Source organism: Papio anubis, chromosome 19 (assembly GCF_008728515.1).
Source record: "Papio anubis isolate 15944 chromosome 19, Panubis1.0, whole genome shotgun sequence".
Lineage (NCBI taxonomy): Eukaryota > Metazoa > Chordata > Mammalia > Primates > Cercopithecidae > Papio > Papio anubis.
The window spans coordinates 54,014,057-54,031,504 of NC_044994.1; the positions used below are offsets into that span (position 1 = coordinate 54,014,057).

Consider the following 17,448-nt stretch of genomic DNA (forward strand, 5'->3'; position numbering starts at 1 on the left):
TCCTCAGTCTACTGGCTCAGATTTTAATCTCATCCAGAAACATCCTCCTTCCTCAGTCTACTGGCTCAGATTTTAATCTCATCCAGAAACATCCTCATGAAGACATCCAAAATGATGTTTGCTCAAATGTTTGGCACGCCACAGCCCAGTCAAACTGACATAAAATTCACCATTACAACTGGTAACTGTTCTTTTTGTCTTAGTAAAAGCTCTGATTTAGATCAAATGTGACAAAACTTTCAGGTAGGTAACAGGGGAAATAGTTCTGCTTTTTAAAAATTTAAATTCTAAAGAACTGGCATTTGGTGCTTCAGCCTAGGTGTGACTTGGGGTGTATTTTAAGGAAACAACCACACTCTAAGCACAATTAATATGAGACACTCAGGGTTGTTTGCCAGGAATAGAATACATACTGCAAATAGTCTGAGAGGCAACATGTAGTGATTTAAGAAAATGTTATAATAAATTAAATTGTGGCCTTTTTCTCTCCTCTCAGTAGTTTTCCTATAGTATTAAAGACTTCCTGAGATTACTTCGATAAATGTGATATAAAATTAAAATTAAAGAAGAAAATCTACAATTAGGTTTTTCCCCTTATTATATAAGTTTCAGGCTTTTAGGCTGTATCTCTTGAAGTGATGTATAAAAATGATAATGACTCAGATATGGTTAACACAGATAATCAGTTTAGATAATTACTGCAGAAGAGTGGCTCTCTTTTATTTCAACTGGCTATTTTAATAGATCAGATAAGCCTAATAATAATCAAGCAATTTCTCCTTAATTTGTGCTGGGCACATAAAATTTCAACAGCTTTGAAGCATTATTATGCTCCCTTCAAATTCTTCTTAGGGCTCTTTGGGAAACTTGTAACGTTCAAATATTAATCACTGTATTGAGGATGCCAAACCTGAGAACATTAATAGAAAAGTCCCTTCCCAGGACTGCACTGACTTCTCTGGCTTTAAGATACAGAATATACAAACTTAGTGTCTTTTCTCTTTCTGGGCTCACAATATAAAGCTCACTAGAGAAAAGGAAAGTCTACGGAATATTCTTTAGGACCACAAAGACAGAGTAGTATCTATTATTAACTGATAATTTTTGGTATTGTGATATAGTTCCCAGTATGAATCCCAAAGATAAAATTTTAGTGGGCATTAAGTAGCTAAGAAAACATCAGAAAGGAGGTTCGCCTGCAAAACTATGGGCTTGATATTTACATTTATTTCCTCATCTAGTGTCTTTGTATACAAAATAGTACTGTTGGGATTGTCCTGATGTAATTTGCTGACTGATTCCAAGAGTTTCACATACATGAGATAACTATTGCAATTGAGAAACCTGTCAAGAGGAGGAAAGCGGGGCGGGGGGGGTCTTTGATGGTTTCATTTGGATTTTAACATCCTAAACCATTCAAAATTAGACTTCAGGCCTTACAGCTACTCTCCCTCAGCCACTGAACCAAGGCAATAAGCAAAGTGCTTCTAAGGACTGTCAGCTTGTAGTTGATACAGGCAAAGCATCCTTGTCAGGATTCTTAATGCAGGCAGACACGCGGATGTTTATTTTAGATCATTTGCTCTGACAAGACTGTCGATTTGGAGTTGCTGTAACTGTGGGTTAGGGAAGTACTGAAAGTGGCTGCAGGCAGATAAAACCCCTTGAAGGGGGCTTCAGGGGAGGAAGGCCAATATCCTGATGAAAAGTCTTCTTGCATTTATCCACAGTAAGCTTTGAACTTGCAAAAACTAAAGTGAAATCAGTGTATTCTCAGGAGTTAATGCAATAAAGAAATAACCATGGCAATTTCCTGCATTTCATGACACCGAAGAAAGAAAAGGGGAGGAAGTGAATTCAAATCACACATATATATTATAAATACCATCGTAAAATTAAGTAAGAAAAGAAACACTGGAAAGAGTGAAGTACATGAAAAACAGAGGACAAAGTATGGGTTGCTTTTTCGTTGTTGTTCACACAAGTAGAAACTAAAGCCAGTCCATATTTCCATGTTTTAATTTCTGCAACTTTTGTTGTAAAAATCATCAAGACAACCAGTTGCAGTGGCTCACGCCAGTAATCCCAGTACTTTGGGAGGCCGAGGCGGGTGGATCACCTGAGGTCGGGAGTTGGAGACCAGCCTGACCAACATGTTGAAACCCTGTCTCTACTAAAACTACAAAATTAGCCCATGGTGGCGCATGCCTGTAATCCCAGCTACTTTGGGAGGCTGAGGCAGGAGAATCGCTTGCACACAGGAGGCAGAGGCTGCAGTGAGCCGAGATCGTGCCACTGCACTCCAGCCTGGACAACAAGGGCGAAACTCCATCTCAAAAAAAAAAAAAAGATTAAAGATTTAGAAAAAAGTCAGCAGAGGAGTACTCTTGGTCAGTTGGTAGCATATATTGCTGAAGTAAGATAAATGGCTTCTGATTTTGAAAAGCAATTATTCTGCAGAAAGCATATACTCATCCTTTTAGTGTGATGAACAATGTGTTTACTATAAAATGCTAATTAGCCCTTTAAATTATTAATGTAATTATTGTTCATCTAAGGACATAAATCTGACAGTCCCTAAGGACAGGGGTGTTTCTCATTTTAAAGAAGCATGCTAAAGCACTTTTGTGCTTACCTATGTGCTTATTTTAAACTAAATCACACTTAAAAGAAAGGAGAAATTTAAATTTCACCAAGTTGCCAGTCATTTGAAGTGGACAAAGATGCTCGGAACTAAGAAAAGAGATTCTGAAACACACTGAAACTTGTAATCATAAGTAAGGCATTATTTTTAGGCCTAACAAGCAGATTTAAAGGTATGTACTGTGAATTTCTCATTTAATCTCTGATCAGGCATTTTACTTGGGTCTCTCTGAAAGAATCATTTGGGCAAGGAATAAAACAAAAAGTAGTGTTATTCTGTTCCCTAACTATAGAAAATTTTGGAGTGGGTCTATTTATTTGTAGTTCTTATAAAACTCCAAAGTTATGTGTCCTCGGGGTTATCCTGCTCTCCTATCCTCCCTGCCTTCTTTGAAAGAGAGGTACCCTCTAGTTGTCTGCAATAAATAAAATTATCATGCTGCACAGATGAAAAGTGCATTAGAAATTCACCAATCATGTTCTAGGGGAAATTCAGTAATTTCAAGAAAGACAGAAGGGAGATGGATGTTAGAGAGGTAATCCAAAAATGTCTGATATACAAGACAATCCACCTTCATCAAAAACACCACTCAGGTTGCTCATTAAGAACCTGTAGAATCTCTAAGAGCTGCAAATACTGTCAGAAGACAGACCCTCATTTTCAGATGTCTGAGATTTCTTCTTGAACATCCCACAAGTTTAGCACATTCAAATGTTTAAAATAAAACTGACCTTCCCTCTCAAAAGTTGTTCCATCTTTTACATTCTGCATCTCAACACATGAGATCTCTTTTACCAATTCAAATAAACTGGAAATTTCAAAGCTGTCCTTGACCCTTCTTTCATTACTACCTCCCCCAGTATGGTCACAACTTCTGCTAATTCCATATCCAAAACGTCTCTTGGCTCTGTCTCTTGCTCATCAATCCTATTTTCTTCCCCTAATCCATGCTGTATGCTCTACTGAAACGATGCCTTGCTGACTTCTAGACTTCGGACACATCTAACTCCAATCCATCGTTTCACTGCTATTAAAATTACAAACATCGTGGACTGTTTAAAATCACCCTTCAAAAAGTTTCTTATACTATTATTGATATAAAGCCTCAGATCACTTTGTGCTTTAAGTCTACACTTCAAAACATTCTTCTAAATGCATCATAGTAATTAGGCTAACAATAAGAAAGATTACTTAAATTGAAAAGTGTTTGCTAAAGAAACTAGAGTAAAACCTAATGGCCAAAAAGTAGAATGAGAAAAGGGCTTTGGAGTCAAGAAGTCCTGAACTGTTTCAGCTTACTAGCTGAGGGTAGATTCATCAAATCCCTTTACCTCCCAGTGGCAGTTTCCCACTCTTAACATGGGGAATATAGGCCCGACTTTGGGAGCTATCCAGGGCTTTAAATGTGGTAACAGGGTTAAGTATCTAATGTAGAATGTCAGAACTCAACACATAATTGCAATTATTATTCTTTGTAATACTTCTGGTTTTTCTTCCTTATCCAAAATTCTGGTTTTTCTTCCTTATCCAAAATTCTGGTTTTTCTTCCTTATGCAAAACTAAACCTATTGCAGAATTCATACTTGGTGATGGTACACAATTCTAATAAGTTTTATTCTGATTTTCCAGCCCAAATCCTGTGAATAGCAGCAAATTGAAAAGCAGGAAGAGTGAAAATGGTGAGAAATTGTAGATGACAGCAGGAAAGCTTAAGGAGACATGTTAATGTACAGATGTAAGAACTCAAAATGAACAATAATAGGGCAAACAGCCCTTGCTAGCCCAGAGGCATCCACCGTGTAAGGCACGAGGAAAGAACATAATATGGTGGTAAAGGCACAGATTTTGAACTCTGGCGGCATAGGTTTGAATCTCCGCTTCTCTGCTGACTAGATTACGGTCTTGGACAAGTTTCTCAACCTCTCTGGGCCTCAGTTTCATCCCTATAAAATGAAGGCAATCATAGTACCTATGACATAGAGTTTTATTTAAGTAAACATAGAAGTAAATAACTTATTTGCCGAAAGGCACTTAGAACAGTGCTGGGCCCATAATGAACGACCACAAAAGCACTCACTTACATCATTATAGCACAGTATCATCAATAATGCTTATCTGAAAGACTGAACCATCAAAAACTGCAATTATGTTCTGTGTCCTCTATTTTTAAAGAGAAGTGGCAATACCATTGAGAATTAGTTCAATCAAAAATGTTACATTCTGGCCAGGCGTGGTGGCTCATGCCTGTAATCTCAGCACTTTGGGAGGCCGAGGCAGGTGGATCACCTGAGGTCAGGAGTTCAAGACCAGCCTGGCCAACATGGTAAAAACCCATCTTTACTAAAAATACAAAAAATTAGCCAGGCATGGTGGCGTTTGTAATCCCAGCTACTTGGTAGATAGAGGCAGAAGAATCACTTGAACCCAGGAGGCGGAGGTTGCAGTGAACCTAGATCGCGCCACTGCACTCCAGCCTGGGGGACAGAGCTAGACTCTGTCCTAAAAAAAAAAAAAAAAAAAAAGAAAAAAGAAAAGAAAAAGAAAGAAAAAAAGAAAAAAAGAAAAAAGAAAAAATTCTAATGAAGGTCTGGTGCCTAAGATAGAAAATTTCAGTTATAAATACTTACATATCTGAAATTCTACTGAGAGTTAACAGAAAAATGAGATACTTTTAGAATCTGAATTTTTAAGTTGATGCTATTTTTAGCACATTAAAAAGAGTCATTTTGTTTTTCCATGCCTCCAGAATTGAAAGGAGAGACAGACTCTTTTGAAAAGAGTTCCTGAGCATGGCCATGGTGAGGCTCCGCCTCAGTGGAAATTTCTCGGATGGGGAGAGGGAGAAGCTGAAGTAGTAGGGGAAGAATGGGACGTGACGCAAATATTCCTAAGTGACCTAAAGATCCCATATATGAGATTGCCAGATCTCATAAGAAGCCTCTCCTACCATGCACACAAGTGTGTCACAGACGCCTTTCTTCTCTTTTATGAAAAGAAACCGCAAAACAAATCGACTTATTCCTGTTCCCTTAATTGAGAGAAACAGGAGATGGTGGTTCTCAAATTTTTACAGATGGGTGAAAATGGCTTACAAAACGCTTGTGAATAGACTGTCTCAGGCTACCAGGTATCTTCACATTAGAGACCTTTAAAAATAGTAAATCATTCCAAAAATGCTGTACTGAATGTTCAATCCAAAAGAAGATTAAAATCATTTATCATCATGATTCATAACTTTTTCATTGTATCTCATCAGGGGAACGAAAACAAGAATTGTATTGATAAATGGCCCCAGTTCAGGCTAATTTTGACAATAAGTTAACATAGGCTTCAATATTTCAGTCTCAATTTTTGGAATAAATTTTCTGAAGGTAGAAAGAAATGCCTTCCCTATGCCAAGAAAACTTAAAACCACTGTGCCATCTTACAGTGTAGCATCTTTTCTCAAGTAATCCTTCCCAATAATCTTACAAAACCTAAACAAAAAGGTTGCTAGGCCTTTGTAGTCAAAAAGATTGGCTGACATTGTCTTTCCACTATAGTTGTGAGTGCTAAATAAATATCTGATAGGTAATTCAAGAAGATACTGATTTTATTTCCTAACAAAATCTACAGGATTCTCTTAGTATTCATGGCTTAGCCCCAAATAATAACCGATTTTTTCATGGATAACATCCAGCTTAAGGATTACTAAAAGCCTGACATTAATATTTACCTTTAAAAAAACTAAAAAGCAAATTTGAGAGCATATAAAAATAAAAATCTACTGAAGCCAAGTACTTTATCCCATCAATACACGAATATCTATTAGTATTAAGCGTGATATGATTAGCTCAATGAATACAAGGAATTTCACAAAATTCCCACCTTTTTCTAAGAATAGCAAAAATAATGGCTGACATTTATTAAACACCTCCTAGTTTCCAGGCCCTATGCTAAGGGGTTTAGATGTGTTACCTCCTTTTACCATCTCATTAACCCTATCAAGAAGATAGCATCACAGACTCCATTTAATAATTAACATTTAGAAACCCTAAAGAACATGCCCAACATCTTACCTCCAAACCTGCCTTTAATTCATCATAATATACAAATTTTATTTGTAGTAGAAAAAGGAATATAAGTCAACAACTTTAACATAATAAACTATATTTACCTTAAGCTGACAGCCAATATCTACCAATGGCAAACAAAAAAATCTATGCTTACTATCACCATGATTATGTGAGACTGTCAGTAAGCTCTTGTTAATGCAATAAGACAGAACAAAAAATAAAACAGATTTAAACATAGAAAAGAAACAAGAATATAGATTGAAATACAAATAAATATCCATACTTAGGAAGATACTTTCTTTTATTGAAGGAGATAAATTTTCTAAGCATAAATATATGAAAGGAAATATATACCAGTGATATAGTTCCCTACACTCAAAACATCAAAATCAAAAGGCAAAAACAGACAGTAAAAATATATAATATCAATGAATATAATGGACCATACCTCAAGAAAAAAAAAATGAAATGAAAAGGCAAAAAAAAAAAAAAAAAAAAAAATTGGGGGGATAAAAAAAACCTTATGGTAGTTATGAAGAACACAAAGACCCCTTATAAAAGATATTAACAGTTTACAGCTGGGCGTGGTGGCTCATGCCTATAATTCTAGTACTTTTGGAGGTCAAGGCAGGCAGATCACAAGGTCAGGAGTTTGAGACCAACTGGCCAACATGGTGAAACTCCGTCTCTACTGAAAATACAAAAATTAGATGGGTGTGGTGGCACGTGCTTGTAGTCCCAGCTACTCAGGAGGTTGAGGCAGGAGAATCGCTTGAACCTGGGAGGCGGAGTTTACACCATTGCACTCCAGCCTGGGCAACAGAGTGAGACTCTGTCTCAAAAAAAAAAAAAAAAAAAAAAGATATTAACAGTTTACATAGAAAATGCAAGTGGATTAATATGTTAAAAAAAATTAACTTCACTACTAATTGAGTGTAATCTTAAAAAAATAAGGTATGCTTTATACCTACCAAAATAGCAAACATTTCAAATATTTTTTGAGGACATACTGCAACAATTACTTATAGAAGGGTAAATGTCTCTAACTTCTCTGGTCAGAAATTTATCAACAAATACAGACTCTTAGACACTTCCTATCCTTTGCTATGGTCTGAATGTTTGTGTTTCCTCAAAATTCGTATGTGAAAAGCTAATCACCAAGGTGAAGATATTTGCAGGTGGGGCCTTTGGCAGTTGACTTGGCAATTGATTAGGCCCTTTTATAAGGTCACGCAGGGATTACTGCCCTTTTTAAAAAAGGCCTGAGAGAGACACTCTCCCCCCTCCTTTCATTTGAGGTCTCATGGAGAAGGCACTGTCTATGAACAAGAAACTGAGTATGCCTATGATGTGACTTTGGACTTTCCAGCCTCCAGAACTATGAGAAATAAATTTCTGTTGTTGATGAGCCACCCATTTGGGATATTTTGTTGTAGAAGCCCAAACAAATTAAGACACCCTTTGGTGTAATAATTCCTGTGATACATATTTACCATAAGGAAATAATTAAAATTAGGACAATAATTTACATAGAAATATATTCTTTGAAATTTTATATCTAGCACTGAAAAGAATGAAACCAGCCTAGCTATTGAACAATAGAAGAATGGTTAATTTTATTTCATTCTTTTGACAGAACGTTAAGCTTTTAAAATGTTTCAATATTTACTTAAAGTGATCTATCTCAAAATGTAAATATCAAAAGCTAAATGAAAAAAGGATAGAATATTTATATACAATATGATCTCATGTATCTGTATATTAAGAGAAATAGATTGAAAGTAAACTATATGAAAATGTTGAGTCAATATTTCTGTGTGGCAGCTATATAGTTGATTTTGATTTGCGTTTTTATCTATTTCTACATTTTACAAAGTTTCTACAAGGAACTGTTATAACTCTTATACTTTAAAAAAAAAAGTTATAAATATGAAAGTGCCTAAATTAATAGTATCCTGTGGGTGAGTAATTTGGTACTATCTCAATTTTTGTCGGCCAGGAACTCCGGTATTAGTGATCTATTTTCATCCATACATCTATTCAACCTTCACAAATAAAACAGCTTCCATGCCATTGTTCATGTTCATTAGAGTGAACTGATGCCAATGACCAACAGTGTGGTCCTGACGGCAAGCACACCTCTCAGACTGCAGTTCTGGAGCCCAGCTTTCTTACCACAGCACAGACTGTCAGTCCTACCAAAAGAAGCAGAGAATGGAAGAAGAGTGAGAAGCCAGAGGCAGACAATTGCCAGGGTCTGAACTCAAAGTTGAAGCAACATGTTCTTCAGTGCAATGATGGATCTGTCAAGGCAACATGGTACTCGTTCCTGATTACCCTCAGACCATTAACTGTGAGGACCTACAGGAGCATGTTTTCACCATTTGGGATATGTGTCAGTTTGCTCAATTCAATAAATAACCACTTCTCACTTGACAAAACAGCTGGAATTCATTAAAGTCTGCTAAATTTTGCGATAAGGATGCATGTGATTTCCAGAGTGAAGGGCCTTCATGAAATACTTTCCAAACAAGCTTGACCATACTTTAAGCAAACCCCTTCTTTATTCTAAATATCTACAGAATTATATGTGTATACACAGACATCATTATATGTCTGCCAGCCAACTACACTGTACATCAAGAGTCATACAGAGACAGAGAGATTTACAGTCTTCTAGTGCTTCAAAATCAACAATGTCTACCCAATTAAACTCAATGCTTGTCCATGGTGGAGGAAACATTAGATGAATTATTTCAAATTCTAAGCACTGATTGTATACGGGCAATGGATAAGTGAAATGACTCTTTTTCATTTTAAATTCTGTTGCATTTTCTCTCAATTTTGTCTCACTGAGTGTATGTTACTTTTATAGTGGGGGAAAAACCCCTTACAATATTTAATGTTCTCTGCCCTTGCAGAAATTAAAACCTGGCAAGGAGGACAGATTTTACAGCTAGCTATATGGCAGTGTAAAGAGTGCTATACCTACAGTGCAAAGTTCTAGGGGAGTTCACAGGGGAAGGAGATTAATTCTGTCCAGGAAGGAGGAGGCGCCATGAGGATGAGTGAGCTAAACAGAGAAAGTAGTTTATGAAATGAGCCTTGATGAATGAGTAATATTTTTATCTGGCCAAGAAGAGTATTCCAAGAGAAAGATCAGCATGTAGAAACTCAAACATGAGAGGAGAGCACATACTAGGGGAACGACAGTTAATCTGGAGTGACGGCCCTTATCTGATGAGGCAACCCCAATTGTCAATTCCTCCCAACTCAATGTTTAGTCTTAACTTTTAATTTCTCAATATGCATTTGGGTTAAAACTGATTTCTTATTTTACCACGGTTCACAATAAGTAGGACTGCATGCCTCATCTGTCTCAATCTGAAGATTATTTCAAAAATGAAACTAATTTCAAAATTAAACGGATTTAAGTATTCAGCCAATTCATTTGATTTGCATTTTAGAGATTTCTGTTGAGAAATTATAATGATTCCTCACAGCTCATTATTTTTCACAATTTGATTAAAGGTTCTGTAACTTAGCTAATTCAGGTGTGGAAAAACATTTAGGCAAACAGTTTTAAGTGATTTTATGACATGCGTGTGGATGTGAACAGTAATACAAGTTAGAAATTCTTTCGGGTATTTTAGTCAGAGTCTTCACTGAATCAACAGAAAGCCAGATGAGGGAAATCATTTGATGGCAACAAAAGGACTGGGGCTCTCATCTCTGCTCCTCCATCTACTAGGCAAGAAATTTCAGCCCATGATAAACTCTGAACCTTGTTTTCCCATCTGTGAAACAGACATAATAGTACCATGCACTCTTTAGTTCACAGGATGATTAAAATCACATCAGGTAGAACACGCCATAGTTTATGCAATTCTTAAAGCCCTTAGAGCTCATCTTATGAGTTCTGTAAATTCTGCTCTGAGAAGCTCCATTCAGCAAAATGAAGGCAGGGTTGAGACAGGCTCAAGGACACTGCTGCAGGATGGGTGGGGCTCCCCTTCTCGTATCTCTACTTAAGTCTGAGGAGTCCTCGATTACCTGCTTTACATAGTAGGCTCCAGAAAACCTTTCATGCAAAGAAAATATCCAACAGTTTAAAAGGATTGAAAAACACTGATTTATCCCAACTGGCTCATTTTACGATGAGAAAAGTAAAACCCAGAGAAGCTAAGTAACTTCCCCAGCTTTAAGTAACTACAAACTGGCAAGGCAGATGATTGAATCCAAGCCTTCTGTCTCCAAGTTCAATGCCTTTTCTACTACAGCATATGGTGAAGTTACACAAATATTACATACTGACATGGAAGTACTAAGAATCAGGACAGTTCTGTACAGGAGATATGATATCACCTAGACAGTATGAAAATTCCATTCAGCAATATAAGATGAATTTGTGTACTTATTCAATAAATATTAAGTGTCCTATGTGTCCCAGACATTGTTTTAAGCACTGCTTTCAGCCCTACAAAATTCAGTTTCCAACAAAGAAGTTATGACGTCTAAGCTTAACACTGGAATAAAACATCCCCATTTTTGCTGAAATGGATGAATAATTGGTATAGTAGTATAAATGTGGTTATTGCCCATGCAAAGACACCTCTTTACTTTCCGTAGTGATATAAACACTAATCTGCTTGTATCTGGGCCCACTCTTTCTGAAATTTCTATTATTAATTTGCTCCTTCTATCAAAAGCTAACATGCCACTTGTGGAGTACATTCCACCTACTTTCACCTTCAAGGAGCTGGATCCTGCAAGCATCTCCTTTCTCTTCTGTATATTTATTTTCTCTCTTTCTGGTGATCATTTTGCAGCACATAAATATGCTCCAGTGACTGTCACTTTAAAAACAAAACAAAAACCTTCCTTGCCCCCATGACCAACTGCCACTCAATTTCCTTTCTTCTTTTCCAAGCAAGTATTTTTGGAAAGACTTGTCGGCAGTCACTGTGGCCTTCCCACCCTTACCCCCACCCCATCTGTTGTCAAAGGCAAGCTCCACTGCTTCTCCCCTCTGGAATATGAGAACAGGGATCCTGCCCATTCACCATGTATCCCAGTACTCAAAACAGCACCCAGCATATGCTTAGCTCAGTAAATATTTGTGGAATGAATAAATCATCTAGAACCATACAGTGATTTAGTGAATTACATAATATACAGCTTGTCAGTTTCTCATATATTTCAGAAAGATAGGTCACAATATATGCCAAATTTTACTTGATTGCAAATTAAATTACTTCAGTCACTATTTGAAAAAACTTGTAATGACCCAGAATGCTAGAGTAAAGCAAACGTATAAATGTAATTTAAGTCCTACCAAACTTGTGACAGGATATTTTTGTGTAAGTTGGGAAAATAATTCTAAAATCCATTTTGAAGAATAAATATTTAAAAATAACCAGGAAGACTTGACAAAGAAGAATAATGTGGATAAAACTGCACTGCCAGATATAAAAACTGTGTTACAAAATAACAGTAATTAAAACAGCGTGAATCTGGCACAGGATGAGAGATCAAAAACAGAATACAGAGTTCAGAATTGAGCTCAAATGTATTTGGGGATTTGGTAAATAAAAAAGATGGCATTTCTAATAGAGAAGGAAATAATGGTTATTCAAGAAAAGGTATTAGGACAATTGACTAGGTGCTTGCTAAATAAATAAGTATCCCTCCCTTACTCCTCACACTGAATTCCAAGTAAATTCATAATAGAAAATAAAGCATTGGAAAACCTTTTTCTAGCCTTGCAGTGAGGAAGGCCTTTTGAATATGTCAACAAAACGAGAACCATAAAGAAAACCACTGACAGATGACAGACGCTACTTAGAAGTGAAAAGAAATATATATATGGTAAAAGCAGAACAAAGTAGAATAGGAAACCCTGTCAAGAAGATTAAAAGGCGAACAAAAATCTAGCAAACACTTTTGCTACGTACCTATGACAAAGGGTTACAAAAAAGTTATGTTTCATCAACATGGAAAAGAATATCCTGAGACATAAATAGGCAAAAGAAATAGACAATCTACAAAACAACAAATATAAATGATCAGTAAACACATGAAAAGATGGCCAGTCTCATGAGTAATCAGAAGAATGCAAGTTAAAATATTGAATTGTGTTTACCTATTTGCCAGCTAAAATTAAAATGACTGACAATACACTGGGGTTCAAAAGGGGATAGACAATGGAAGTCTTATGCGCTATTAGTGAGAGAATAAACTAGTATGTTTCTGAGAGTTGGTCTGGCAACTAATATAAAATATCCATTAAGGGAACAATCAGACAATTAATACATGATACAATTTGCAGAGTCATTTGCAATTGAAAAAAAAGTCCATCAGGAGATTACTGAATATGTAATAGTTAATCCATACAAGGAACTATCATAGAGACCTGATTATGGAGATCAACATTTTTCAAATGTAGAGAGAGACCCACAGTGCTCGCTTCAGCAGCACATATATACTAAAATTGGAATGATACAGAGAAGATTAGCATGGCCCCTATGCAAAGGTGACACGCAAATTCGTGAAGCATTCCATATTTTTACAAACCTGCATATCCCATACATGGATCCTGGAACTTAAAATGAAATAAAAAAATACAAATGAAAAAGAAAACGTAACAATCCAATAAAAAATGAAAACAGGCAAAAATTTAAAAATAAACAAAAAGAGATCCGCAATATGTCAGGTGGAAAAAGCAGATTCTAAAACTATTCTACCTTCTCAATATTTCTTGACCCAGTGCCCTTCCTCCATCTTCATCATTACTCTGCAACATCCTCTCTCTCCTGGTCCTCCAGTCTCCTCTCATGCCTTCCTCCTGTTGATCTTCCACACTGCAGCTGTGGGGAGAGTCCTACAATGCTAGCATCTGAATCTTTTGCTCCTCACTTAAAAATTGTAATAGCTTGCCACTGCTCAGAAAGGTGACTGCCCTTGCCTGATATGCTCGCACCTCCAGCCCCCTCTCTTGCCTCTCTCTCCCACTTGCTCTAGTCACCTTATTTCAGTTCTTCTGTTCCCGCCCTACCCCACCCCCGACTCCAGCCTTGCTCCTTTGCACTTGTTCTCTGTTCGGAACCTTCTTTGCTCACACTCCACCTCCCATCTCCACACTGTGCCTATTAATACCTCTACACCTTTATGCACTCAGCACAGATGTCGTGTCCTCAGGGAAGCCTTCCCTGTTTACCCACTCTAAATCAGCTCCCCTTTTGTATACAGTCGGTATCTGCAGATGCAGAAGCTGTGGATACAGGCTGGCTGTAAATGACTTGAGGGGTTGAAGTATCCACAGGGAGTCCTGGAACCAATCCCCATGGATACAGAGGACAGGTTGTACTCTCACAGTTCTCTTCATTCTTCCTCAGTCACCTTGTTACAGCTTGGAATTATGTATTTCTAGATTATATCGATTATATCATGACTATCCATCTCCATCTCTACGCTGAGGACAAGGACTATGTCTCACTTCCTCATCATTATATCTCTGCTACATATTAAACACACTTTAGACACTGACATGATCGCACACTGAAGCATCTTGAGTGAAGGAAGGAAAGGCTAGAATAAGGATTTGCTACTCTATTACTTGAGAATTGATAAGAAATAGATGAAGAGCTTTAAGAACTTTTTAATTATTATGGTAAAAATGTGCATAATTCATCACAAATTTTGAACCAGGAAAGAAGCAAGGTATTTTTTTTCCTACTATATTTGTCCTTCCCAAATCAGAGACTCGGTGGTGCACTGTCTGGCTGTTGCACCTCACTTCCAGGAACAAGAGGGCAGTCTTATGCCCAGTGGCGACTGCCCAGGTCAAATTTACAGCAAACTCTGGAATTCTGATGCTGAGAACCAGACCCTCTTGAACCCGGTGGCCTTATTTCCTAAATGTTGTCCATAATGAAGCCAGTTTTATTTTCCATTTGTATACTGTAAATCAGAAATTCAATGTTGAATTGATTCCAGATTTCTTCTTCTTACTCTCTGTTGCCATGTTTCTAAGCTAGTTTCACTTTCTTGGGAAAATCTCACTATAAACCAAAAAAGGGGAAGATCAACTGCCCCTTACCTTCTTTCTCTTTTCCTAGGCTTTCCACACCACACTTCACAGTGCCCACCAAATCCAGCCATACCCACCTAGGAAACTCAGGACAGACATTTTGTTTCCCACAGTTGTCAAGTGGCTCCCACTTCGACCTTGTAGTTTTACAATTTGGAATTGTCAAAGTTTATTTGTCAATGCAGTGAAGAATCCAGGGCTTTGCATAGAGCCCAGCCATTTCTCCCAGGTAGGCTACTCTGACCTCACTTAAGAAGGTGAAGGACATTTGGAGGAGAAGACTGCAGTAGTTCAAGGTGGCTGATGGTTTTATTTTTTAAGGATGCAAGAAACTAACAGTGCATTTTGGCATCAAATACAAATTATAAAAATTGTGTATAGCTGTAGGCAGATTGGCACCTGTGGATAGTGGGTGGTTGAAGATTTATAGTCAATATTTAGTCAACAGTTCAGTCACTGTCATAGATAGAAATGTCTCTGACTTCTTTTAAACATTATTTGCTACCTCATGTTCCTAAGTTTAGGTAATCATTTTCCTGACCAGTCATATAAAAATAATTTTTAAAAAATACATCTCAAAGACATTTGACATAATAGAAAATGGGGCTGGGTGTGTGTTTATATACATGGTGTAACTGAAAGAGCAGATTTCCAGTTGGCAGACCTGCAGCAGGCCATTTAACATTTCTAGAACTAAGATTCCTTACCTGTAAAATTTAAAAATAAACCAAATTAGGTCCGAAGCCCTACTCTCCTTCTCATTTTTTTTTTTTTTTTTTTTTTTTTTGTGACGGAGTCTCGCTCTGTCGCCCAGACTGGAGTGCAGTGGCCGGATCTCAGCTCACTGCAAGCTCCGCCTCCCGGGTTCCCACCATTCTCCGGCCTCAGCCTCCCGAGTAGCTGGGACTACAGGCGCCCGCCACCTCGCCCGGCTAGTTTTTTGTATTTTTTAGTAGAGACGGGGTTTCACCATGTTAGCCAGGATGGTCTCGATCTCCTGACCTCGTGATCCGCCCGTCTCGGCCTCCCAAAGTGCTGGGATTACAGGCTTGAGCCACCGCGCCCGGCCTCCTTCTCATTTTTTAATTTATGTAATAATCTGATGGTATCTCACTTACAGCATTAATCAGATCTGACTTGTGTTTTAGGCATCTGAGTTTGTCATACTTTAGCCATTCCCTTTACCTCCCCCAAGTTCAGGCCCTGGAAGCCAGGGATTTTGTTTCATTCATTTGTATGTTCCCTGCTACACCCAGAAATTGTCTTGAATGCTCAGGTGCTCAGAACAGATTCCCAATCGAATGTGAGTGGCCAGGAGTGAGCAGTACCCCTAATACCACAGTTATATAGTCTGGATTGTCTCCCCAAAATTCCAGTGTTGAGGTTCTACCCCGCAGAACCTCAGAACACAACCTTATTTGGAAACAAGGTTCTCACAGATGTAATTAGTTGTTAAGATGAGGTCATTAGGGTGGACCCTAATCCAGTATGACTGGGGTTCATATAAAAATGGGAAACTTGTGCACAGACACACACACACACTCAGGAAGAATGTCATGCGAGGATGAAGGCATGATTGGGGTGAGGCTTCTACACCCCAAGGAATGCCAGTGATCACCAGTAAACATCCAGAAGCCAAAGGAGAGGCTTGGAACATCCCTCAGAAGGAGCCAATCCTGCAAACACCTTGATCTTGGAATTCCAACCTCAGAACTGTAAGACAACAGATTACTGCTGTGTAAGCCACTCAGCTTGTGGTACTTTGTCACTGCAGCTCTAGGAAGAAATACGCTCACTGCTTCACCACTTGCTGCCTCAATAGAGGTAGAGCAATGAACTCCTCAGGGCCTCCATGGTGTTTACCAATGTCGCTGCCAGAGGGCACCAGTAATCTCTGCATCTGACTACTTCCCTCACCCTGTCTCTCCATCCACCCTCCTGCATGGCCTTGGGGTATTTCAATATTCTCCACCTTTTCTTAGAAGGGTCCTTCCACCTCCTTGCCCTAAGAAGAACCTGTGTTCCCCTGGAGGAAACCGCTGTCTAGAATCTGCAGCTACCTTCAGTGGAGACTATCAGTCATTCACACTCCTCATGCCTCAAGGCCAAGACTGAGTTGTTCAAGACTACTTCTTCCTCTTCCCCTTGCAAAACCTCCCACTTCTTTAAGGTTCACACTGTACCCTATGCCCTCTGTCCCCTTGCAATAGTTACATCACTCAGAGATACTAAGAGAAAAGTGGTAAAGAATGCAGGCTCTGGGGCCAGGCTGTCTGGGTCTGAGAACTAACAGACTTGACACTCACTAGCAGTGGTGCTTGGGAAAGTTTACCAACCTCTGTAACCCTCATTGTTCTCATCTATAAAATGAATGTAAGAATGATATATACAATTCATAGTGCAGTGCCTGGTACTTGATAAGCACTGAATAAACATTAGCTATTATTTTGTGAGTTTTTAGGACTGAGTCATCTTCATCTGCACCTTAATGACTGTCTTCTTCTTCGATGCCTTCCATACATGCATGGATGACCCCTCCCACCCCTGGATTGTTGGTTCTTTGATCTCCTTACCTCCAATGACCTTCTCCTTCACATCACCTGAACCACTGATGCCCCGGTCACATTCCAGCCTTATCAACTCCAAAATCTGTATTACCT

General features: G+C 38.2%; 1 protein-coding gene and 1 non-coding gene across 4 annotated transcripts in view; both read left to right on the forward strand.

Annotated features, from left to right (window-relative positions):
• The window catches only part of CDH20 (cadherin 20), a 217,374-nt gene that overhangs the window by 45,372 nt on the left and 154,554 nt on the right, over nucleotides 1-17,448 (forward strand). The gene's annotated exons all lie outside the window — the stretch shown is intronic.
• LOC116271580 lies at nucleotides 13,158-13,266 on the forward strand. The gene has a single exon (XR_004180193.1). It is a non-coding gene; the product is annotated as a U6 spliceosomal RNA (small nuclear RNA).